This window comes from Chelonia mydas, chromosome 27, assembly GCF_015237465.2.
Source record: "Chelonia mydas isolate rCheMyd1 chromosome 27, rCheMyd1.pri.v2, whole genome shotgun sequence".
Classification (NCBI taxonomy): domain Eukaryota; kingdom Metazoa; phylum Chordata; order Testudines; family Cheloniidae; genus Chelonia; species Chelonia mydas.
Window position 1 is genome coordinate 7,166,249 of NC_057860.1, and position 24,408 is coordinate 7,190,656.

The following is a 24,408-nucleotide window of genomic DNA, read 5'->3' on the forward strand; positions in this document are numbered from 1 at the left end:
GGTTGCATCTCTGACCATCTTGGCTAATAGCCATTGATGGACCTATCCTCCAGGAACTTATCTAATTCTTTTTTGACCCCCGTTATACTTTTGGCCTTCACAACTTCCCTTAGCAGTGAGTTCCACAGGTTGACTGTGCATTGTGTGAGGAAGTACTGTTTGTTTTAAAGCTGCTGCCTATTAGTTTCATTGGGTGACCTCTGGTTCTAGTGTTATGTGGAGGAGTAAATAACACTTCCCAATTCACTGTCTCCACCCCAGTCATGATTGTGTAGACCTCTCTAAGAGGGGATATGAGTCTTCTCTTATCCAAGCTGAACATTCCCAGTCCTATTAATCTCTCCTCATATGGAAGCTGTTCCAGACCCTTAATCATTTTTGCAGTCCTCGGTACCTTTTCCAATTCTAATTGATCTTTTTCGAGATGGGGTGAGCAGAACTTCATGCAGTACTCAAGGTGTGGGCGTACCTTGGATTTATAGAGTGTCATTATGATATTTTCTGTCTTCTTATCGATCTCTTTCCTAGTGGTTCCTAACATTGTCTTTGTTTTTTGGACTGTCACTCCACATTGAGCTGATGTTTTCAGAGAACTATAAATAATGACTCCAAGATCTGTCTGGAGTGGTACCAGCTAATTTAGATTCCATCATTTTATATGTATAGCTGGGATTGTTTTCCCAAGGTGCTTTACTTTGCATTTGTCAACACTGAATTTCATCTGCCACTTTGTTGCCCAGTCACGCAGCTCTGTGGAATCCCTTTGTAACTCTTTGCAGTCTGCCTTGGACTTAATCATAGAATATCAGAGTTGGAAGGGACCTCATCTAGTCCAACCCCTGCTCAAAGCAGAACCAATCCCCAGTTTTTGCCCCAGATCCCTAAATGGCCCCCTCAAGGATTGAACTCACAACCCTGAGTTTAAGCAGGCCAATGCTCGAACTACTGAGCTGTCCCTCCCCCTATTCTTCTATGACTTAACTAACTGCTCAAATCCCTTCTCCTCCTTAGGGGGAGGGGGCTGCACTGGGGGACTTGAACCTGGGTCTCCCATCCCAGGTCAGTACCATAATCACTGGGCTAAAAGTTGAGGGATTTTCTCCTCCTCCTCCCTCTCCCCCTCCCCTGCCTGGTTTGTGTGGTCTGATCTGGTAGGTGGCCTCTGAGCACCCCTACTGGATCAAGCCCTCTATGTGATTTAGGCAGCTCTGCACCTATCTTCCCTGGTTTGTGACTTGTGCTGGGGCTTAGTTGGGAGGTGAGTGTAGGGGGGGGCCTAGAGTGGGGGGCAGCCATGCACATGCACAGAGGCAGAAAAATAGGCACCTAGGGAATTTTTACTGCAAAAACTTAGGTGTCAAGTGAGTTTTTAGGCAACTACCAGGCTCAGTGGGAGTTTTGTGCCTTGCAGTGGAGCCTAAAACAGGGACTTAGGCACCTTACTCCTTTTGTGCATCCAGGCCCTCGTCTTTCTGCTCCCGCTCCCTGGCCAACACAGACCTGTCCCCTAGGGATTCCTCAAGAGTCCGGACAGCCTAATCGTCAATGACGTCCGCTCCCAATAGATCTCTGGCACTTCCAGATTCCAGCCACCGCTGTCCGATGTTTCCTTGATTGGGTCCATTTTCCTCTGCTTAATTTCATCCCATGGCCCGTGCTCGTTTGAGCCACTCTAGGCAAGACGTCCAGTGGGAAGGTGTCGCACACACGTTTCCATAGGAATATTGCACCCAGTGTGTGTGCGTGCACACACGCGTGTGAGCAAGCTTCCTCCTCACCCTTTAAGGTCCCCCCCCACCCTCCCCGAGTCCACGTGACGTCCATCTCACTGCGATGAAATCCTGGGCTGGAGCACAGCTTGCTGTTACGGCTGGGCTTTTGGTGAGCAGTAGGCGTGGGATTTGATGGGGTGTCGGCGCTGAGTCGGGGGAGAACAGTTCCAGCTTTCTCTCTGGTTTCATGTTACTGGGATATTTTTAAATGGTGTGAAGCTGCAGTTGCACCTGGGCTCCAGAAGCCTGATGCTTGTGACACAGAGCTGCATAAAACCACCAGCCTCTCACATCCAAAGCCAGCTGACTGCACTGCTGTCTCAGGAGAGAAAGGCAAGAGGAGACTTGCAAGTGTTTCAAATGGTTCCCGGCTTTAACTGCTGGCAGATGCTCCGGTGGGCATGGGTGGTGCTGGTACCCATGACCTGGTCTCAGGCTGGTCAAACATTTTGTGACTGAAGAGTTTTTCCCATTGGAAAATGATTGAAATTGAAATGTTTCATGGGAACGTATCAATTTCGTCAAAATTTCAGTGGGAAAGTACCCGAATGAAGCAATCAAGTTGAAATGAAACCTTTTGATGTTTCTGAAACAAACCTTTCCGAATTTTTGTGTGGGAGTAAATGTCAAAATTTTGACTTTTTGCTCCAATTTGGGATGTGAAAGGAAGTTATTGAAATGTCAGACAATCCCATGGAATGGAAATTCAGTCATAGAAGGTCAGGGTTGGAAGGGACCTCAGGAGATCATCTAATCCAAACCCCTGCTTGAAGCAGGCCCAATCCCCAATTTTTGCCCCAGATCCCTAAATGGCCCCCGCAAGGATTGAACTCACAACCCTGCGTTTAGCAGGCCAATGCTCAAACCACTGAGCTATCCCTCCCCGCTGTAGCCTGGTCCTGGATGGGGACTTGGGCCCCACCCCCCATTTCTAGTAGGGGGAGCTGTTAGTCTGGGTCAGAGTTCATAAGCAGATGCAGTAGGGAGAGGAAGCCTAGCCTGGATCTAGGCAAATTTGTTAGGCAAATGTATTCACCCTCTTACCAGACACATGATATCAGGGAGGGGGATAGATGTCAGGGATTGGGCAGTGTGACCCAGGGGTTAGAGCAGGGCCCAGAAGGCAAGCGAAGACTCAGCGCTGGAGACGGAAGCAGGGCATGGGAGCAGAGCTGGAGCAGACCGGAGTAGGATAGGAGCAGGGCTAGGAACAAGGCCGGGACAGGAGAGACCCGTGTAGACACGGAGCAGCCAGTGACCTGTTGCTGAGCTTAACTGCAGCCCCGTTGGCTCCTTGCAGCCGTTTGGACGGTTCTGCTGCAGCCCGGCTGGGCTCATTAACCGGCCTGGCGGCGCCCTCAAGCACAGAGTAGCTGACCGTGGAGGGGAGGAAGGGGGAAGGACGATGAGGGAGGAGGAAGCGGGGAGTCAGCCTTGCCACCTCTTGCTACTTTGGCTGGGCTGGAGCCAGTTTCGCCACGATGAAGAAGCTCCAGCTCCCTAGTGAATCTGAGCCCTTGATTGGCTGCCCACCCCATGCGCCCGCCTCCTGGGGCAGAGCAACAAATCAAAGCTGCTACAGGCCGCAGGCAGGCACCACCCCCCCGTGCCCCCCCCACCCGCACACCTGAAGGTATTTTCACAGGAGGGCGGGGAGGAGGAAGAGCCCAGCAGCTCAGGGCGGCTCCGCTCCATCCTCCCTCTCCCCTAATGTGAGCAGCCAGGACAGGAGGGTGCTCTGCTCCTCCCCTCCCTGCAAGGCCTGGCCTGGGCCGGGGGAGGGGGGTGAAGAGCCCGGAGAGCTGCAGGAGGAGCAGAGGTGGGGTTCGGGGGGGGGGGGGGCTTGACTGAGGAGGGGCTGGAGTGGCAGAACAGATGTGGAGGCAGGATGGCTGAGGGCAGGGGCAGAATTGATTTGGGGCGGGGGGGGAAGGGACGACTGATTTGGTGGGGGGTGGGAGGCAGAATTAATTACTGAGCAGGGGGATGGGCAGATGTGGGGGTGGTGAGACCGCCCCCCTCCCCGCCGCTTTTTTCAAACAACTTTAAGCCTTTGTGTCGGGGAAACTGTGTGTGTGTGTGTGTGTGTGTGTGTACACGGCCGCTGAAGGGAGGCTGTTTCTACCTTCACCCTTTCTGAGCCCCTCCCTCGTGTTGCCAAACTAGGGGTCACTCAGTCTCTGCCCCCCGGCCCTTTCTCTCCTCATCTCACCATTGTGCTATTTGCGGGGCAGACCCCCGGCAAGCGAGCTGGGTGCGATCACAGGGAGGGGGCAACGTTGGGGGAGAGAGGCTTGTGTTGCCCCAGGAACCTCAGACTCAGGTGAACCCTGGAGAACCGCTCATGCCGAGGGAAGAGAACGGGTCTGGGGTGGGGGGTTGAGAATCCGAATTCCTCTCGTCCTGGTCCTGCCCCAGCCCGTACCAGGGGCAGTTTGTATAGGGTTGTTGGCCAGGGTTCTTTACTGTGCAGTCTGCCCATTGATTAGATGAATCCCACTTGCTTTGCAAGAAATAAGTCTCTTCATCTCTGTGGTCTAATGGAGAGAGTTTGAATGTACAAACAGTCCCTCCCAAACTCCTCCGAGCCAGTTAGGACTTAGAGGTTGTGCCATGTGTCAGCAGAAAGGTCCCCTAGAGTCACATTAAGGTCTCAGCTTTGACCTCTTGGCCTTTGATGTGTGCTCTCGAATGGTTGGCACTGAACGCCTCCTAGACGATTAGGAGTCAAAGATTCCTCCCTAGGCCAGGCCATTCAAATGTATGGACTGAGTGAACAGGGGCCCACCTGAGAACCTCGATTCCTGGGTTCCATTCCTGGCTCTGATAGTGACCGGCTAGGTGAGCGTGGCTAATTCACTTAACTTCTCTGTGCCTTTCATTCCACATCTGTACCAAGGTGATAATATGGATCCATATGTGCAGAATATATAATTATTATATATTATGTGGTGCATTAATAGCATGGACCTGATTTATGACCGCAGTGGCTGTTTATGCTTATTCTGTGAGTGATTCGTGGCCACTAATGGTTATTTATCTCCACTGGGGAGTAAGCACGTGAACCATCATTTCGGTAAAATTGCTAGAATGCTATTTAGGTACTAAGCTAAACTCCGCTTGTCGGTCTTGCTCATTTCTCAGTCTGAACACGCTTACACAGAAGATACCTGATCATCAGACAGGGAGCTCGGCCGGCATTTAACATTGTGAATGTCCATTAGTTGCCACGATGAGATGGAAAATCGAGGCGGCAAGAGGGATCAGTGAAAGACTCAATCCATCAGTCTAGCCTTCACCATCTGCAAATGCTCTCCTGTTGGGAGAGACCTTGGGGTGGGCCCGCTGCAGTGTGACTCGAGGGCACTGAAATGGGAGGTCTGATTTTCAGAAGCTGTCTGCATGGCAGGCGCTGGGCGGCTGCGAAACCCTAGCCCTGCTGGTGGGTGCTGACTGGCCCTGAATCCTTCTGCCCGTTTGGTCCCACAGCGCAGGTTGGGATCCCTTTCACCTCCATGCCCTTGCCAGCTCCCATCTCCTGGGCTCTGTTATATAACCCAGATGTAGATTTAGCTACTCTGCCATGAGACCCTGCGGATTAAAACCAGGCCAGGCCGGGGAGGGGGGGACTCAGTGATAACTCCCGGGGGCAGATTAATAGCTTGCTTTTTTTTTTAATATTCATAACAATGCTGCTTTTGTCTCCAGCTCCAGGAAAACCCCATGTCCTGTTGATTAGTTTAATACTGATGATACGGCCAAATACATTAACCACTCTCACTGCTGCAGGGGATAAGCTGGCGGGGGGAAGGAGGACAGCTCCTATTACGATAATATTTTTATGCTATTAAATGTTTGCCTTTATCAAGGTCAAGGGACAGGAGGGGCTGGGAAACTCAAACCCCCTATTTATTTATAGTAACAAGGCCAGGACAGGCTTCTACCTGGCTGGGACGGGGCAGGGCAGGGGTTAACTGTGATCCAGGTGCCTTTGGCCCTTGGTCAGTGGTTCAAAGCCTGCCCAGGTCAATAGCAACTGAAAGGGGCTCTTCTCTCTCAGCCATTTGGTGGCCTCTGAAAGGAGATAGTGGATCTCCATGCAGTCCCTAATGGACGGGAGACCACATCCAAGCCCTTCCCGCTGCAGTGGGGCCCCTGACATTGGCCAGAGACTCAGTGAGCCGTGGGGACTGAACTCCTGGTGTGGCCCCATCAGGTTGGGGCTGAGGCGGGTTAGGAAGGGACCCTGCATGTGGGGGAGCTTGGCCTGCTGCCGTGCCCACCCTGTGGATAAAATCAGGGCTCTGGTCTCCGTGGCCCGGCCTGAGGCGCGGGAAGGTCCATCGGGTGGTTTGACAATGGAGTTGAGGTGGCCGAGCCCACTCTGTGCAGCTTTCCTTCTGCTCCCATGGGCCGTGCTCTCTTTGGGAGTGGCAGATGGGCCGCACTCCTGCCAGCTTTCACCCACTTCTCACGCCCCTCCTGACAGCCCAGCTTGTTCCCACGGAGCTGCCGGAGCACTCCCCTGCCCCTGGCTGCACAGAAGCAGGTTGGCTTCTCTTCAACTGAGAGAGGCCTCTGCACCTGTCCGCCCCGAACGGCAGGAGGGTGAGCGCTCCCTGCACTGCCATGTGGATTGTGGTGCTGTGTGTTTCCAAGAGCCAGATGCTGGGATCTAATCAAATGTCTTGTGTGTTTGCTATGGACGAAACGCTCCTGGGAGAGGGACGTGTCTTCCTGTAGGGTTGGCACAATCCAACCCAGTCCATGAGTCAGCAGAGCACTTCCGATGGGTTTGGTAAAGGCTCAGTGTATAGGATGCCCTCTAGTGGTCCTTAAAATTATAGTATTTCTTAGTACAGGAAATGCCTGTTGGACTATACTGCCCAGAGGGATTTCCACACTGGAAAAAGTCCAGATGTTTTAGAGGAAGGTGCAAGAATCCATGTAATAGACAACTGTGGTGTAACCAGCTTACAGAGGATGTTGCAGGTGGAGGTTGTGTTATGCCTGAAGCAGGAGTGGGACTCTGGATCTATGTGGAGAGGGAATGATAAAACATGGTGAATTGTTTGCTGCCAACACCAAAGCCTCTGGAGCTGATTCTGACTCACCCCAGTAAAACTGGCGTAACCCCCTCCAAAGTGCGAGAGCAGAATCGGCTTTTGTTTTGCAGTTCCCCATGTGTCTATCAGGCCGACGTTATAATTCTACGTTGTAGCTGCTCACGCTTCTCAATGATCAAAACAGGAAGGAAAATTCACAATCAAGGAGAAATTTAACACCTTTATACACACCACATGTGTTAGACAGCGGGGTGGGTGTTGCATGGAAAGCTGTGATTACACTACTGTTAGAAAAGCTGTGGAAATGCATTTACAACATGCGCAAGTAGGAGCAAATCTGCTTTCTGCTGGGTTTTGTCCTAGGACTGAGCCAACTTGTTTGGGATGAAAATAAGGACTGATCCAAACCACCTTCTAGAACTTGCATCCTTTCATCTCTGAGGAGAAGCTGGGTGGATTCATAGATTCAAAGGCTGAAAGGACCACTGTGATCATCTGTGTTATTCAGGAAGTCAGACTAGATCATAGACTCTAGGAATTATTTGGGGGAAGTTCTATCTTTCAGCAAAACAGCCAATCTTGATTTAAAAAGTGTCAGTGATGGAGAATCTACCACAACCCTTGGTAAATTGTTCCAGTGGTTAATTACAATCATCATTAAATATTTACACCTTATTTCCAGGCTGAATTTGTCTAGCTTCAACTTCCAGCCATTGGATTACGTTCTACCTTTCTCAGCTAGATTGAGCCCATTATTAAATATTTGTTCCCCATGTAGATACTTAGACTGTAATCAAGTTACCCCTTAACCTTCTCTTTGTTATGCTGAATAGATGGAGCTCCTTCAGTCTGTAACTATAAGGCAGGTTTTCTAATCCTTTAATCCGTTTTTGTGGCTCTTTTTTGAGCCCTCTCTAATTTATCAACATCCTTATTGAATTGTGATCACCAGACCTGGACAGTTTTCTAGCATTGGTCGTACCAGAGCCAATACAGAAGTAAAATAACCACACTACTCCTACTCAAGATTTCGCTGTTCATGCATCCCAGGATTGCATTCGCTCTTGGCCACCGTGTCGCACTGGGATTTCATATTCAGCTGATATTATCCACCAGGACCCTCAAATCTCTTTCAGAGCCACTGCTTCCCATGATAGAGCGCCCCCATTGTAAAAGTATGGCCTACATTCTTTGCTCCTAGATGTATGCATTTACATTTAGCCATATTAAAATGCCTATTTTTTTGCATGCCCCCAGTTTACTAAGCGATCCAGATCGCTCTGAATTAGTGATCTGTCCTCTTCATTATTTACCATGCCCCTGATTTTTGTCATCTGCAAACTTTCAGTGATTTTGTTTTCTTCCAGGTTATTGATAAAAATGTTAATAGCATAGGGCCAAGTACCAATCCCTAAAGGACCCCACTGGAAACATACCCACTGGAGGATGATTCTCCATATACAGTTACATTTTTGAGACCTATCAGTTAGCCAGTTTTTAATCCATTTAATGTGTGCCATGTTAATTTTAGATCATTGTAGTGTTTTAATGAAGATGTTGGGTGGTACCAACTCAAACACCTTAGAGAACGCTAAGTATATCAGGTCAACCAAACGTAATCTCGTTTAAAAAAAAATCAAGTTAGTTTGACCGGATCTATTTTCCATGAACCTATGTTGATTTGCATTAACTACATTACCCTCCTTTCATTCTTGTTTTTAATTGAATCCCATATCAGCTGCTTCATTATCTTGCCTGGATCGATGTCAGGCTGCCATGGATATAATTATTCATGTGTGTTCCATATTCCCACTGTCCCTGTACATCCTGCTTTCCATTGGGATGGGAAATGGAAGAACTGAAGCACTGTGGTGTTTCTAACATGACCTGAATCAGGAAGCACTTGGGGCTCTCCTGAGAATGGCATGTTTGCAGCCTGGTTTCTAAATCATGGGGCTAAGCTTAAGGGAACTATCAGCTGCTTTAACCCAGTGGAACAGAAACGTTGCACCTCTCGCTGCTACTCATCCTTTCCCTAATTTGCTTCTGGTTCATATCCTTTTCCTTTCTGTGCCTTCTGCTCATTCATGAAGGGCAATTACAACAAGCTCTTACAGCATGTCATCTTGTCACCCCCACCCCCCAGTGGCCACCCTAGTTACTGTAACAGTCTACTACCCCTACAGACCTAGCAGAGCCTCTCGTTTGCTCAAGTGGCAGGGAGCAAGGCCTTTGGTGCTAAATGTCATCAGTTCAATCCCCCGCTGGCCACCATGTATGTATGAAGGTGCAGCTCACTTCACATCCAGGCACCCTTTACTCTAGGTGACTGCCTTCATCTGAAATGAATCAACTGACATCATCATTACAGCAAATCCTAACATAGGAATGGCCATACTCGGTCAGACAAAAGGTCCATCTAGCCCAGTGTCCTGTCTTCTGACAGTGGCCACTGTTGGTTACCCCAGAGGGAATGAACAGAACAGATAATCAAGTGATCCATCCCCTGTTGCCCATTACCACCTTCTGGCAAACAAAGGCTAGGGATACCATCCCTGCCCATCCTGGCTAATAGCCATTGATGGATCTATCCTCCATGAATTTATCTAGTTCTTTTTTGAACCCTGTTATAGTCTTGGCCTTCACAACATCCTCTGGCAAGGAGTTCCACAGGTTGGCTGTGTGTTGTGTGAAGAAATATTTCCTTTTGCTTGGTTTTAAACCTGCTGCCTATTAATTTCATTCGGTGGCCCCTAGTCCTTGTGTTATGAGGAGGAGTAAATAACACTTCCTTATTTACTTTCTCCACACCAGTTGTGATTTTATATCCCCCTTAGTCATCTCTCTTCCAAGCTGAAAAGTCCTAGTCTTATTAATCTCTCCTCGTACGGCAGCTCTTCCATACCCCTAATCATTTTTGTTGCCCTTTTCTGAACCTTTTCCAAATCCAATAGATCTTTTTGAGATGGAGCGACCACATCTGCATGCAGTATTCAAGATGTGGGAGTACCACGGATTTATATAGAGGCAACATGATATTTTCTGTCTTATCTATCCCTTTCTTAATGATGCCCAACATTCTGTTCGCTTTTTTGACTGCCGCTGCACATTGAGTGGGTGTTTTCAGAGAACTGTCCGCAATGACTCCGAGATCTTTCTTGAGTGGTGACAGCTAATTTAGACCCCATCATTTTATATGTATAATTGGAATGGTTTCCCAATGTGCATTACTTTGCATTTCATCTATTTTGTTGCCCAGTCACCCAGTTCTGAGCACATCCTAAGGGCTGTGACCTCCTTGCAGATTGAACGCTACCCGGGTTGGTCTCTCTCCAGGTCCTTAAGAGAGTCTGGCGGGATGTTCAGTCTATGTGCATCCTTGGAATCTTATCATGCCACTGAAGCTTTTTGGGGTCCACGTGATCGCTGACCAGGCAGCAGCGCTCCCTGGTAAACATGCTTCATAATTCAGTGCTCTTCTGTCCGAATAATATGTCCACACCAAGAAAGCTGCCAAAACTGAACCGGGGCTGAGGGCCAGGAAATCGGCTGCCAAGGAAAGACGAAACGTAAAGGGTCCATGAGAGAGATGAGAGTCCAGTGTCTGAGGCTAATATTCTACATCTGAACTGAAACCCAAACTGGCAGCTGTCCTGAACCAAGCAAAGAGCCACCTCTACGGTTTAAAGCTGCATTATGTAGAAAATACAATGGCCTCTCTCTGTTATAGCTCTTGCCACACCTCCCCCGTCTGAGCACCTCAGAACACCCCAGAGTGCTATTAGGCTCAGCAGCAAGGGCCTGATGTCCAGTTTCTCCGCTCACGACTTAAGAACAGGGCCCTGCATCAAGCAACTCTTTTTAGGCCCAGATATTCAAAGGCTCAGCACCCACTCTTGGGACCAAATTTTCAAAGGAGCTCTGATCCCAGTTAGGCACCTAAATAAGGATCAGGTATGGGCAGCTCATAAATGCTTAGCTTGAGTAGATTGGATGGACAGAGATTGGGGGGCTAGAGAAGATAGATGAATAGGGATAGCAAAGATATATAGCTGGATAGGCAGACAATAAATGGGTAGGTGAAAGGAGAGCGCTGGTTGGCGGATAGAGAAGACAGATCTTGCTGATGGTTCCCTTCGTTAGCCAGTTCTCATTGTCACCCAGAGCACCCCAGCAGGTCCCCAAACACAGGCCCCCCCGGAGGTAAGGGGATGCTAGCTGCAGCTGGTGGCGATCGCTCTGAAGTGCTCATGAGACATTACATAGAGCAGACGGAGCCCGGCAGGGAATGGGCAGGCAGAGCAGGGGAACGGTCAGACTTGGTGGAGAATGAAAGTTCAAATAAGGGCTGAGCAACTTATTCTAAGAGTGGGGAGGAAACTGTGTGTGAAGCCAGGAGTCCAGCCTCAGGCCATGGCTGTACAGGGGCCTCTCTCTCTAAGGGGGAAGAGACCACTGCTTCCTTGTTCTCTTTCCATCCCACACGAACCGGTAGCGGCTGTAGCCCTCTGTCCCCAGAACAGGTAGAGAAGGGGCAGTGCTGGGCTAGGTTTCCTTGCACATGCTGCTCCACCAACTTGGCCAAGAAGGGAAGCAAGGCTAGGGATGAGAAGGAAATTCAGCCCCCATGGCCCAGTCAGTCCTTGGCTGCTCCACTGAGCCTGCCAGCAATGCTGCTGTTCATGCATGGCGGTTTGTAATTGGACTTGGACCCACCGCCTGGAAGTCCACCTAGGAATTGGACTTGGACCCACTGCCTGGAAGAGCCATCACATAGGAATGACTCTTGGTTCACCCCAGCCTGGGCTGGATTTAAGCCAGTGATCTCAAGGCCGAAGGCCCCTGTCCCCGTAACCACTAGCTTGGCATCAGCTCACTTTCCAGAGAGGGTGTTGCTAAAGTTATAGGAAACTATCTCCACAGGAAAGAAGCAGAACCCTGTGGTCTCCTCTGCGGCAGCATCCCTGGCTGGGCCTTTGGGAGACAGGGATGCGAGTGTTGGTTCAGAGGGAACAAGCTCCAGGCTCCAGCTGGCAGGGCAGATGCCAAGTACCTCAGGGGAGTCTTCCCCTGTGTTATTTCAAGCCCAGGGGAAAGCAGGGGGTGTCAGAGATTCTGTGGCTGCCTGAATACCCAGGTCCCCGGAGTCACAGACCCCTATGATAGCACCTTTGGATCAGACTTGAATGAACTTGCAAAGATGGGGGTGTTGCCCCTTTTTCCACCGCTCCTTCCTACTCTTCAAAGGACAGCCCTGTGCTTCACCCCTCCTCACTTCCTGATTTATTTTCCCCATCCAGCCCATCCCCACATCTCTCCTCCATTCCCCCTTTCTGTTTCATTCCCCTGCGCCCTGTCTCTGCCCTCCTCATTTCCTTCTCCGTCCTTGCGCCACCCCCGGCTCAGGAAGTCCCTGCTCAGACTTAACTGACTGGAAATCTCCCTCCCTCAGGGAGCTCAGCTCACTCTGTGCCCTGCTCCATTAAGTCTCCGAGAGCTGAATTCTTAAACGCACAGATTAATCTCCGGGACATCTGCCTGTACCACCATAAATCACCTGCGGGCACCCCCATCTTGCACTGATTATGCCGCTCTACCTTGAGTCGCGCCGATCCGGGCCCAGACACAGAGTCATTGACATTCTGTAGACGTGACAGTGGATTTTTCCATTCAGCTTATTCCCACAGCAGCTCAGCGCCTGCTCCCCATGCCGCCTGCCAGCCTGCCCCCAGGCTAGCTTTGGAGGGGTGCTCCGGGGTCTCCAGGTACGCCCTTATTTGCTGCAATACAGGGGGGGCTATTGTGACAGCTGCGATCTTGGCAGACACAGCAGGGCGTGACTTGGGGCCCTGCAGAGCTAAAAGCAAGTCACGGCTCATGCTTGCCGGGGCTGTAACAGACTCCGATCCTCTGCAGAGCGGGTATGGGGGCCTGTAGCACCCGCTCACCAGCGGGTTACACAGTGCTGCATGCCCCTATCCTGAGCGATCTCAGCCAGCAGCATCCCAACGGCAGCTCTGCCCACTGGCCTCTCCACCTGGTGGGTGCAGAGCCAGCGTTTGGGCTGCGCACAACTTAAAAACGGAGCAACCAACTCAGCCGCCAAGACCAGAGGGCAGATTCTCAGGAGGACACTCGAGGGAGCGAGGCTGATTTACATCAGCTGGCCTGCGGATTCTCACAGCCAGAGCACCCCTTGGGGGAAACAAGGCCCCAGGGGCCGAGCGAAGGGAGCTGGCCTTAGCTATCCTCCCCTCTGAAAATGCCACACCTCCCTAGGCCTAAATCCTGGGCTGGGACTTGATGGAGGGGAAGCTTCCACCCCAGCTGCCACCACCAAGGTGGCAGAGCCACCCTGGCCAAAACATAGCCAAGAGGAAAGCAGCAAGCAGCCAGCTAGTTATTAACGGATCGAACTGTGGCCTGGTGGGGTTGGCTCCAGAGCTCAGGTGAGGGAGATTCTTCTTGCCTGTGTTTAGGGAAAGGAATGTGATCTAGTAGTGAAACATGATACTGGGGGTCCGGACGCCTGGGTTCTGTTTCTAGCTCTGGGCGGCTGTGGTGTTCGGTGCTTTGAGCTGGAGCCTGGGACTCCTGGGTTCTATTCTCATATATCCTCTGGGTGCTTCCGTTTCTCCATCTGTAAAGTGTGGCTGAGACTCACCTGTCTGCCAGAGCGGAGGGACAGCATGAGCTCATACCTGCGAGGGGCTTTGCGGTCCCTGACTGAAGGCAGGGCAAAGTATAATCGGCCCCCCCGACCACTGATGGTGGGAAGGCCAGCAGAAGCACAAGGCATCCCTTTCCAGCACCGTGCATTCTGGGAGCGGGGGCCCCTTGCCATCTTCCCCCAAGCCCATCCAGGGCGGGTAATGGCTGGGCGAGCTTCCACAGCGCTTGCTGCTGATTTGGGATAGAGACGCGTGAGAGCGAGATCCGGGACTGTTTATACATTGCCAGGTTTGAGAGCTCAGTTCGCCCCGTGACCCCTCCGGCGCACCCCGTGGTGCCCGAGCAGGTGTGTCCCGCTCAGCCTGGGGCAGCTGCTTTCAGCAGGGTGCTGCTTCCGACCCTGGGATTGCTGGGGGGAGCACACACATCCACCCATGCTGGTGCGGTGCGTTTCCCAGGGGCCCCTGGGACCTGGAATAACGCAGCTTGAAGTATTTCATAGCGCCCATAGTACAGTCTGCTCATGCTTGGATATAGCAGCACAGGGTCTGGCATGGGCCAGGTCCCTCCAAGCTGTAACTCCCCTGCAGGCAGAGAGGAACCGGGCACGTTCAAGCGTCCGTCCGCAGTTCTCTGCCAAAGCCCATTAGTATCATCTTGCGCTGTGTGACTTAGAGCCTCAGTCGCGCTCAAAGCTGGCTAATGATATTTCAAGCAAAGCTTTTTGGAAACTCCCGTTTGCCTTTCCCCTCCCCCTGTTGCTGTCGGGCATGAGGGGCAGCAAAAGGCTGGCCTCACGCCACACGCTGAGCGGGACCCCTGCCGGCTGGGAAATTCAGAACCACCCCCAATTAGGCCAGCACCCTCCTGGCAGTGGGCACGAGGCACAGATGTGACTCAGTGTTTGCAGCCAGCTTGCATTTTTGTGAGATTGGCCACAGAGGCGACGTTCTCTCTTTCATGCCAGAGGTGGCATGAAAAATGGCTGGCCGTCTTCGGGTTTTCTCCTGCTGTCCATCGCCGTGGTATCTGAGCACCTTCCACATCAAATCACTAGCAAAAACACAAGTCCCGAATGCGTCTCTTGGAACCTTTGGCCCCTTTTTGAGGGTCAAAATGCTGCTTAGGATGGGGGGATTTCTTTGTGGGGGGTTTCACCGGTAGGCGTTTGGCCCTAAGGCCCTGATCCCAACCCTGGTAATGCGGAAAAAAGAGCATACAGCAAACATGGGTCTTCAGCAAAGGAATCTGCTCATTAAAATGGGCCCAGATGTGAGCGTGACCTTTGAAAGCCTGTATTGATTATTCTGTTACAGGTCCCTTGGCTTCCTGCGGCACTGTAAAGCCCTTCCCCCCGCCCCTTCTGCAGATCTGCAGTTTGCCTGCACCTCTGATTCACAGATCTCCAAGCTCTTTACAAATATCCATGAGGCTCACGGGGGTGGGGGGAAGAATCATCTGTTTTACAGGCAGGGAAACTGAGGCACAGGCAGAGGTTAAGAGCCTGGTTTTCAGTGGTCAGTGTCTCACCGATATCAAGGAGGTCTGTCCACTCAGCCCCGCTGGGGCACTAAGGCGAACTTTCCAAGTGCTCAGCCCCCAAGTGACCGGCTTTTCCCTAGAGCCCAGAACGGTGCGTGCAATATTAGGGGCTTTGCAAAAATCTGGCCCCTGGATGCAGCTGCTGAGCCCATGTAAATCCAGCCCTGAGCTCTTTGGCAAACCGGTAAGTGCTGAGAAGAGAGCCCAGCAGCCCTGCCATCCCCGCCTCCCCTGCAGAGAGTGCTACATTCCTGGCTCTGGAACAGTGGCTGATGTGGGGGGGAGGCCTGAAACGGGTCCAGCTGCTTCTCAGCCGAAGTGAAGCTGGGACCCCGGGAGGGGAGGGTCCTGCTCAGCGATTGCTCTGTGTCTTAGAGAACATTCAGCAGCAAAGGAGCACCTCTGCTCTCACAGGTGCTTCCCCTCCAGTGGCCTGCCTGTGAGATTGAGAGCATCCTGGGACACACCTACGCCCTGGCGCTGCTCTGTGCCCTGCCCGTGAAAGGGGACACTGGGCCAAAGGCTGCTGAAGTCAGCGGTGGGACGGCAGGGATGGATTTTAGCCCAATGCCCGGATCTGAGCTGTTACGCCAAATTCAGGCTTGATGTGAGCAGAGGCAACTCCCGCTGCTTTACAGCAGGGCTGGCTTTCACTTGAAGGGTCTCGGCATTTTGCAAGGACTAGCTGAGGCCTGTAACCAGGGGGACATTGCAGCTGCCCTCTGACCCAGCGTGACACATCCTGTCCCCAAACAACCGCCTCTAATCTTTGATCTGGGCTGGAGCAGCAGGAGGGGTTGAAATCATCTGCTGCCCAGGCAGCTCCATCTAGCCCGGAAACCAGGAGACTTGTTCCCTGGGAATGGTCCATGTGAGCCCTCAAACTCACTGTGATGGGGGCAGCCCCCCGGTGAGCAAGGGATCTTGCTCGCTTCTTCCAGTTGCTAAGCAGAGGGCCTGAAAGGTGGCAGAGGGGAAAGATGCCGTGGGGAAGGCTCCGTGTCACACCCAGGGCCTAGGACTGGGGGGATCACATGCTGGAGGGACCTTTTCTGTTGACTCTCTGGTTGTCTTCCTGCTTCGTTAAAAGCTCTGGGCCCCCGAGACGATGCAGCTGGTAGCAGCTGTGTCTGCCCTGCTGCGTGTCACACAGACTGGGTTGTTTCAACGCCATCCTCCTCGTATAATGAGGTTCTGCCGGAGCCCCTCCAGATGTGCAGCAGGGTAACCGGGGGCAACATCTGGCCTAGCCTGGGTGGCCTGGTCCAACCTGTGCCCAGCAATCTCGGCCCAGGCGGGAAGATTGGGGTGGGGACAGGCACCGAAGATGGGGGACTGGATGGATTCAGAATTCTCCCCTGGATCACCTAGGCGGCACCAGCTGCATATAGGGGCCGTAATGGGCTACAGCAGCCTGGGGGAGGATTTCCCCAGCATGGAAACTCTGTTGCTCTGGCGTAAGCGGCTCTGTGCTGCCGTCCTCACAGGCCCTGGCATGGGGGGAGAGCCGGGGCATGGGGTGTCAAAAAGGGGGGGTGGCACTTGGCTCCCCAGGAATTCCAGCTGGTGCTGCAGCCCAGAGGTAGCTGGCGGGAGTCTGACCTAACTTACCCTGGCCCCTAGTACAGGCAGAATCTGGGCAGCACAAAGATGGCTTGCAGCACCCCCCACCCCTCAACCAGCCCTCTGTGCTGGGGGGAGAAGGCGAGCCCTGGCTCCAAGGGCTGGGTGCTGCCCTCCCCCCACTTTCTTATCTCCTCGGCCATTTCCCTTCCCCCTCGCTGCTGGAAGCCAGGAGAGACTTTCTCCGGCAGTCCCTGCCAGCCTGGGGCCCAGATGGTGCAGCGCGAGCTCGTCTGGCAGGGAGAACCTGGGAGGAGCAGCCAGCTCCTGCCATGCGCAGTTGTAGCGTCTGTCTCGCCCGCCAGAGCCAGAGGCAGAGGGAGGGGGACAATCGGGCAATTCAGCAGAGAGCGGGGTGCCCCTGGGCAAGGGGGGTCAGATCAGCTGTGGGTCCCGGGCGGGGACAGAGGCTGGAGTGTTTGCCGAGAGCACAGCCCCCTGCGGACTAGTCTGTCCAGCCCATGAGGGTCAGGGCCCAGGCTCTGGCCTGCTTCACCAAGGTCAATACTGAGGAGCAAAGGCCACCAGGGTTAGTGTCCAAGCTGGGATTTCCAAAGCTGCCGAAGAAAATCCGGTGCAGGGAGTTAGGTGCCTCAATACCTCTGGGGATCTGGGCCTTGGATTAATGAAGGTGCAGATCTAGGTGCTTTTGGAAAGTGCCGCCCTAATCGAAATGGCTTGTCACAGAGGGGAGGGGGGGAAGGAAAAGAGGGAGAAAAAGAGAGGAGGAGAAACAAAGGGACCCGGCCTCTGTCCCTGCTCAGCAGTTGTTCCCCCTGAAAGCAGCTTTCCTCTCACTAGTCCCGGTCTTCTCCTGAGATCCCAGAGACGCTTCCAGGGGCGGCATCCGACTCCTCGCTGGACCCCCAGCAAAGAGCTGGTCCACCTCGGTCTGAAATGACAGGTGCCCTCCCTCTTGGCTCAGCTCAGCCTGACACCCTCTGCAAAGGCACTGCAACCCGGGCAACAGACTCAGGGGGCTGGCGCAGGGGGCGTTGCTCCAGCTCCGTGGGGCAGAGGAGTTCCCCCGCCCGCCTCTTGTCCTCACCTAATCAGGCAGCAGCCTAGTGTGAGGTCTCCGGTACCATGGGATGCAGCTGGATTCTAGTGCATCATTTATAGGAGGTAGCATAGTCTGGCCTAAATTACACCACCACCTCCAAAACAATGCACAGGGGACTGGGCGTCAGGACTCCTGGGTTCTGTTCCCAGCTCAGGGAGAGAGCGCAGTCAGGTGATCAGAGTGGAGGGAGGAGATGGAATCAGGGCTCCTGGGTTCTGTCCCTGACTCTGCCCCTAATTCTCTTGTGACCATAGACCCTGTCTCTCTCTCGCTCTCTCTCCTGATGGGGATAATAATATTTCCCTCACTTTGTAAAGTGCCTCAAGCCCCCTGGGCAAAAGATGCTGTTTGATTGCAAAGTATTATTGTCACTGCTGGTTGACGTTTTTGGGAGGAATAATCTTCATTATGGGTGATCCCTTTCTTTACACAGGGACCTGATCCCAATTCTCTTCATCGGTGTTTGTTATTCATTAGCATTCACCACGGGCTGGTCATTTTCATGTATGGGGCACTAGTGAACACTGTTGGTTTGTATCTCATGGCGTGTGATTAGTGGCTCTGTCAGGTGGCTTTGGTTCTCATTGGATGGCTAGAAACATTTTAAAAGAAGAAAGGTGGCTACTGAATATGGTCCCTTCCGGGTTGGAATCTTCCCATGCATCTCCATTCAGGCAAATCTTTGGGAAACGGTTGGGATTTCACAGACATTGCCATGCATACCCGGCAGCTGTACTCCTGGATTCTGGCTATGTCTGCACTTAAACCACTTCAGCACTGTAGTGCTTCAGCGTAGACGCTCACTACAGTGACAGAAGCGGGGTTCTCCCATCCCTGTATTTAATCCACTTCCCCAAGAGGTGGTAACTAAGGGCTGGTCTCTACTGGGAACTTACATCGGCATAGCTACCTCCCTCAAGGGTGTGAAACAGCCAGGCATCGCTATACCGACTGTAGACAGCGCTAGATCGACCGGAGAATTCCTCCGTTGATGTAGGTCCTGCCTCTCAGGGAGGTGGATTACCTATGCTGACGGGAGAGCCCCTCTCATCGGAGTAGTAGCATCTACACTGAAGTGCTACAGCGTCACAGCTGTAGCGTTGTAGACATACCCTGGGTGGATGGAAGAATTCTTCCATCAACCTAGCACTGTCTACACTGGGGTTAAGTCGGCTTAACTATGTTGCTCAGGAGTGTGGATTTTTCACCCATTTCACATTGTAGCTGGGTCAACTTAACTTTTGAGTGTAGATTTGACAGCCCAGCAAACCCAGTGCCACTTTTTCATTCATACAGATATTTGCAAATTAGGGTGGATGGTTTGGGATTTTTTATTTACTATTTCATCAGCTCTGATTCTTACATGACCAGCCCATCCTTTGAAATGGATTTTGCTCTTGACAATACCAGCCCTGTCTCCCTGCCCACCTCACTCTCTAAATGGATTTATCCGATATCGATTGAAAAAATAATCCCAGCTGTCTGGCCCTTTAAAGGGATTTAACTGTGTCCATTGCTTTCCCGTTCTTTTGTGTATGTGCGTAACTGATGTCAGGGCAGATTTTAAAGTTCCGAGATGCCAGCCATCTGCTCCTGATTATAGAAGCTCTGAGCTCTGTAAAATTGCATGCACAGAGGAGATTGTTCCCTCTCCTTCCCCGCAATAGCCGAGAGAAAGGGCTTGGGGAATGCTGGCTATGCCGGGGAATGAAGCTCCCGATAGGAACATCAGCGCAACACGGTGCCTGTTGATGTGCTAATCCCCCTTGCTTGTCAACTGCTTGCCTGTTAATCACAGAGCAGAATGAGGGAGATAAGGAGTCAGCACTGTACGAAACAGAAACTAATTGCCACTGGGCTGGGCTGCTTTCTGCAGAACCCTGCCGAGGCAAGGGTTTGAAGAATAGGAGTATATTCTTTCTCTCTCACTTTCCCACGTTGCCCACCGCCACTGTCCTATCTCAAGCACGGGAAGAGATGGCTGCAGATTTTCTCAGACTCCGCTAGCAAGTGCAAGAGCTTAAAACCCCCAAGCGATCCAAGGAGGAAAGCCGTCCCATCGGGGCGAGCGTGCCAGTGGGGTTGCCTGATGCCCAAATGCGCCTAGGCACGTGAGGATGGAAAATGCCCGTGCGGCGCCTCATTGTGTGGGTGCACCCCCCTCTCAGGATAATAATAGCGTGTGCAAACACAGCAGCTTTCATCCCAAAGGATCCCGAGGCATTTGATGGATTGCACACCCACAGCGCACAAGTAGAAATGCAGCTGCTTCTAGGGCAGGGCAGCGGTTTAACGCAGCAGCTATAGGACACCCAGGAAGTGAAGAAGAGTCCTGCATCCAACTGAGTTTAGGGAGGCCGAATGTAATTCCTCAGAGTGGAATTTGGCCAGGATGTCACGTTTAACACCCCAGATCTTGTGGAAAGTGCCGTGGGATTTTTAATAACGACTAGTGCACAGGCCCTGGTGGTTGTCGCTTATCCAAAAAACTGCCCTTCGAGCAGCACAGCGCCTCCTAGAACCATTATGGGGCACTGATTTAGCTCTGACACTGATTACAAACTGAGTCCCTTCTCCCAACACTTCCTTCCAGGCTGGGAATCTTCCGAGAAAGCCTGTTCTTGCCCATTGCCAGACGAAACCTACTAAACTTGAAATCTGTCAAAGGTCACCCAGTACCAGGGATGATCACATACTGCTTTAGGAAAGGGCTACCATAAGATTTTAACTGTATACTCTAGTCTAGGTCAATTGCAATTAGCCTTGTAGTTGCTTTAAGTGCATCTGGTATAATCGGCAGGAGAACGGTGCCATTTCATAGAGGCCTAGCATGGAATTGCAATGGGCATTCATGATGCCATGGCATGGAATCACAGCGTAGTTTCATGGTGTCTTAGCATGTTACTGCAATGATGGTTAGCAGGTATATACAATGCAGCTTTATGATGTCTTGGCATGTTATTACAAGGGTGTTTAGCATGTAAGGGATTGACAAGCAATGACCATGCCACTTAGTGGGGCCTTAGCATGGGATTAGTATGTATTTTAATGGGAAAGTAGGAAGTAACTAGAAAGGTACCAAACACGATACTCAGCGTGTATGGCTGTCCTAACTCATCATTCTCTGGCTGGCTCTCTAGATCACGGCATGGCATACTTGCATTTGCATGCTGTGATATGAAAATCCTTTCCAGTGCATTTTTGTGAGGCTGCCTGCCGCTTAGAAGCGGAGTTAATGACATGACCCGACTCCAGGCCCTGCTTCCATCTGTGATCAGGGGTGGTTGGCTAAATAGCAGACCGTGAAGAATGGGACGTTGAAATCATACAGATCTGGGTCACCTCGTTACACGGATGATGTTTGACTCCAGCATCCCATTTGTCTGTGTTCTGCTCTCCCAAGATGTAGTTATCCAATCTCCATGCCAGATGAATACAGCTCGTCAAATGCCATTGTTATTAAAGCTGTACATCTTGCCTCACTGAAGGAAACTTCTCTCCCCAGAGTCACTGGCTTATTCATGCTGACAAGGCAGCCCCCGCTTGGTTAGACAAAGAGGGAGCCAGGGGCACCACACAGATCTTTATTAGCCTGTGTTTGAAAAGCTGCCTGCGGAGTTACAGATTCAAATATTTGTGAGCCTTCAGGATAAAAGTGTTTAAATGCTCATTAAACTCAGATGCAGTAGAACAGTTATTAGTCTTATCTAGGTTTCAGAGTAGCAGCCGTGTTAGTCTGTATTCGCAAGAAGAAAAGGGCGACTTGTGGCACCTTAGAGACTAACCAATTTATTTGAGCATAAGCTTTCGTGAGCTACAGCTCACTTCATCGGATGCATTCAGTGGAAAATACAGCGGGGAGATTTATGTACATAGAGAACATGAAACAATGGGTGTTACCATACACTGTAACCAGAGTGATCACTTAAGGTGAGCTATTACCAGCAGGAGAGCAGAGGTGGGAGGGGGGGGAACCTTTTGTAGTGATAATCAAGGTTGATTATCACTACAAAAGGTCCCCCCCACCCTTGCTGGTAATAGCTCACCTTAAGTGATCACTCTGGTCACAGTGTGTATGGTAACACCCATTGTTTCATGTTCTCTGTGTATATAAAATCTCCCCGCTGTATTTTCCACTGAATGCATCCGATGAAGTGAGCTGTAGCTCATGAAAGCTTATGCTCAAATAAATTTGTTAGTCTCTAAGGTGGCACAAGTCCTCCTTTTCTTTTAGTCTTATCTAGTAGCTCAAGCCAGGCTCTGACCCAGAGTCTCTTGAGACACTGAGTAAATCAAGGCTCTGTGCCACTGTTTGTAATGTGGTTGTGTAATGAACTGGCAAACACGTGTGTGCCCCGCTCCTGGGTGGAATCTGAACAGCTCACAGGCTGACAGCTGGACAGCAGGCAAGGACCTGGGCTTCAGGGGCAGGAGGATCCGAGTTCTAAACTATCCCTGCTTCCGGTCTGACGTTCCTCAGGAGGGGGGGACATTGTGTGGTTGCACTGCCCCAGTAGCAGACGGGGAACCAAACTGAGCCTCGAGAGCCACTGTTTGGTCCCCGCTTGCTCCAGGCAGGAAAAAGGCTGCACCAGCCAGCCCTATACCTGGCACATCTTACTTCCCCTTCTCTCTGGCTCAGCTGCATGGCCACTGCATTAGAGGGGGTGGAGCCAGGCTCTGCCCACTCCTCCCCCATCTGCACACCGCTGGTGTTCTTCCCCTCCCCACACCCCCCAGACGGGCGATGTGGGTAGCCCAGACTGGGCAGGACATTTCTAACCGCCCCGCCGCACCTTGCTGCCCTGCACAGGTGTGAGAGGCAGCTCCCGACTGAGCCCTTGGAGAGGAGTGAACAAGTAGATAAATGATGCACAAGGCTTAGAAATGGGTTGTTTTTAATTGAGCTGTTTAAATTAAATCAATATTTAGAGTTGCCATCGTTATTGCATGGCAATTAGCTATTTATTGATTATGAACAGCAGATCTCAGGAGGCTAAATGATTACAGATAAGCTTCATATTTTGTTCTGAATTTTTAGTTACCAATGCTTTAAGTGCTAATTAAAAACTAATGAACATAAATAACTGCCCTGGAAATGAAACACATACGTCAAATCTGGACCGGCTAAGACACTCCCTGTGGGCCCACGGTTTTCAAGAACTCAGGGCCAGAGTCCCAAGTCCTCCGCACCAACAGCTGGAGCCAGATACTCAAGAGCTCAGTTCCCGGTGTGCACGCAGCACTTTGAGCTCCTTAGAAAACACTTCCCCCCGCTGAGGTAGCTGCTGTCTCTTGGTCCACTGATAGGGTGTGTTTTTCCCTCTGCTCCCGCTGGACATCAGTGCTTCTATCTGCTTGGCCTCTAGCAATAACCGTCAGGTGGCTAGCCCCTTACATGGGCTGGGCCAGCCATGGCGGGGGTGAAGGGGCTCTAGACGGGGCGGGGGAGGCCTGGAGGCTGCTGCGGAGTGGGAGTGGTAAGGGCCTGGCCGGGGAAGAAGGGGCTTGGTCTCAGATTATCTTGATTCCTGGTTTTCATTGGCTGGAGGGCAGCAAAGGGGATGGATAATGAGTGGGAAGAGGGGAAGGTGCTGGGGGAACTTTGGGGAAGTGGCGGGTGATATGGGACGGGGAGAGAAGGCAGGGTGCGTCTGAGGGTGGTCTATGGATGGAGCTGGGGAGCCCACTGAGAGGGAAGGAGGGGATGGTGTGGGATGCATGGGTGGGAGGAAGCTCCAGGTGGCAGCTGGTCCTAATTAACATGTGCAGCCCCCCCCCAGTGCATCACCCTGCGTCCTGCATGCACGTCCCCTCACCCTTCACGGCCAGCTGCGTTGGGCTCCAGTTGGCTTGGGCGCTGTTGTTCTCTGTGGGAGCCCTGTGAGGAGGGGAGAGCTCATGGGTGGAGAGCCTGGTCTCCTTGGAGGCAGTCCCACCTCAATCCCACCTGTCCTGAGTCTATTCCCATCTGGGCAGGTTTAATCACACAAAGGAACAAGCCTCGGGGATGAAGGGCCTGATCTCCTAGGGCCTTGGGAAGAATGTGATGCAGCTACCGAGCGGCTCACCCAGCCACAGCCAGCCAGAGCTGCCCACCGCAGCTGCTCACGCTGTGTCCTTAGAGCAGGGAGGCGGGACGTTGATACCAAAAGAAATCACTGTCCAGGGGAGCAGGTGACCCACGGGGGATTGCGCATTGCTGGTCCCCCTCCACGTCCATTCCACAGGCTGTTAAAGCCCTGGCCGGGGAGCCGGGCGTCGTAGCTCCGGAGGTCCCCGGTACCTGCCCCGCTGGCGGCCGAGATGGTGGCCGTCACAAGCACAGCTGCTGCACTGGCAAATGCCTCGAGCAGCCCCCACCCGCCCGTCCTGCCATTTATCTGACCCAGCCACTGCTCTGCCTCGGAGCTTCCCGCTGCACCCCCAGAGAATCTGCTGCCCCTTCCGGCTGTTGGGACGGCGCCGTGGGTCAGCAGCAGGCTGACACCTGCAGCAGCCTCCTGGGAGGTGGGTTTGGCTTGTGGCCGGCTGGGAGCCCGTTGCCTGCCTGGGGCTCTGGGAATATTTCAGAGGTCAGCTGGCTGGGCTTAGCTGTCGAATGGGACTGGCCTGCTGTAACATGGGATGGCCTGTTAATACCAGAGAGGACCCCGCCCTGGTGTTCTCT

General features: G+C 52.2%; 1 protein-coding gene across 1 annotated transcript in view; it reads left to right on the top strand.

Annotated features, from left to right (window-relative positions):
* Positions 1–24,408, top strand: part of KCNH6 (potassium voltage-gated channel subfamily H member 6) — a 99,272-nt gene that overhangs the window by 21,904 nt on the left and 52,960 nt on the right. The gene's annotated exons all lie outside the window — the stretch shown is intronic.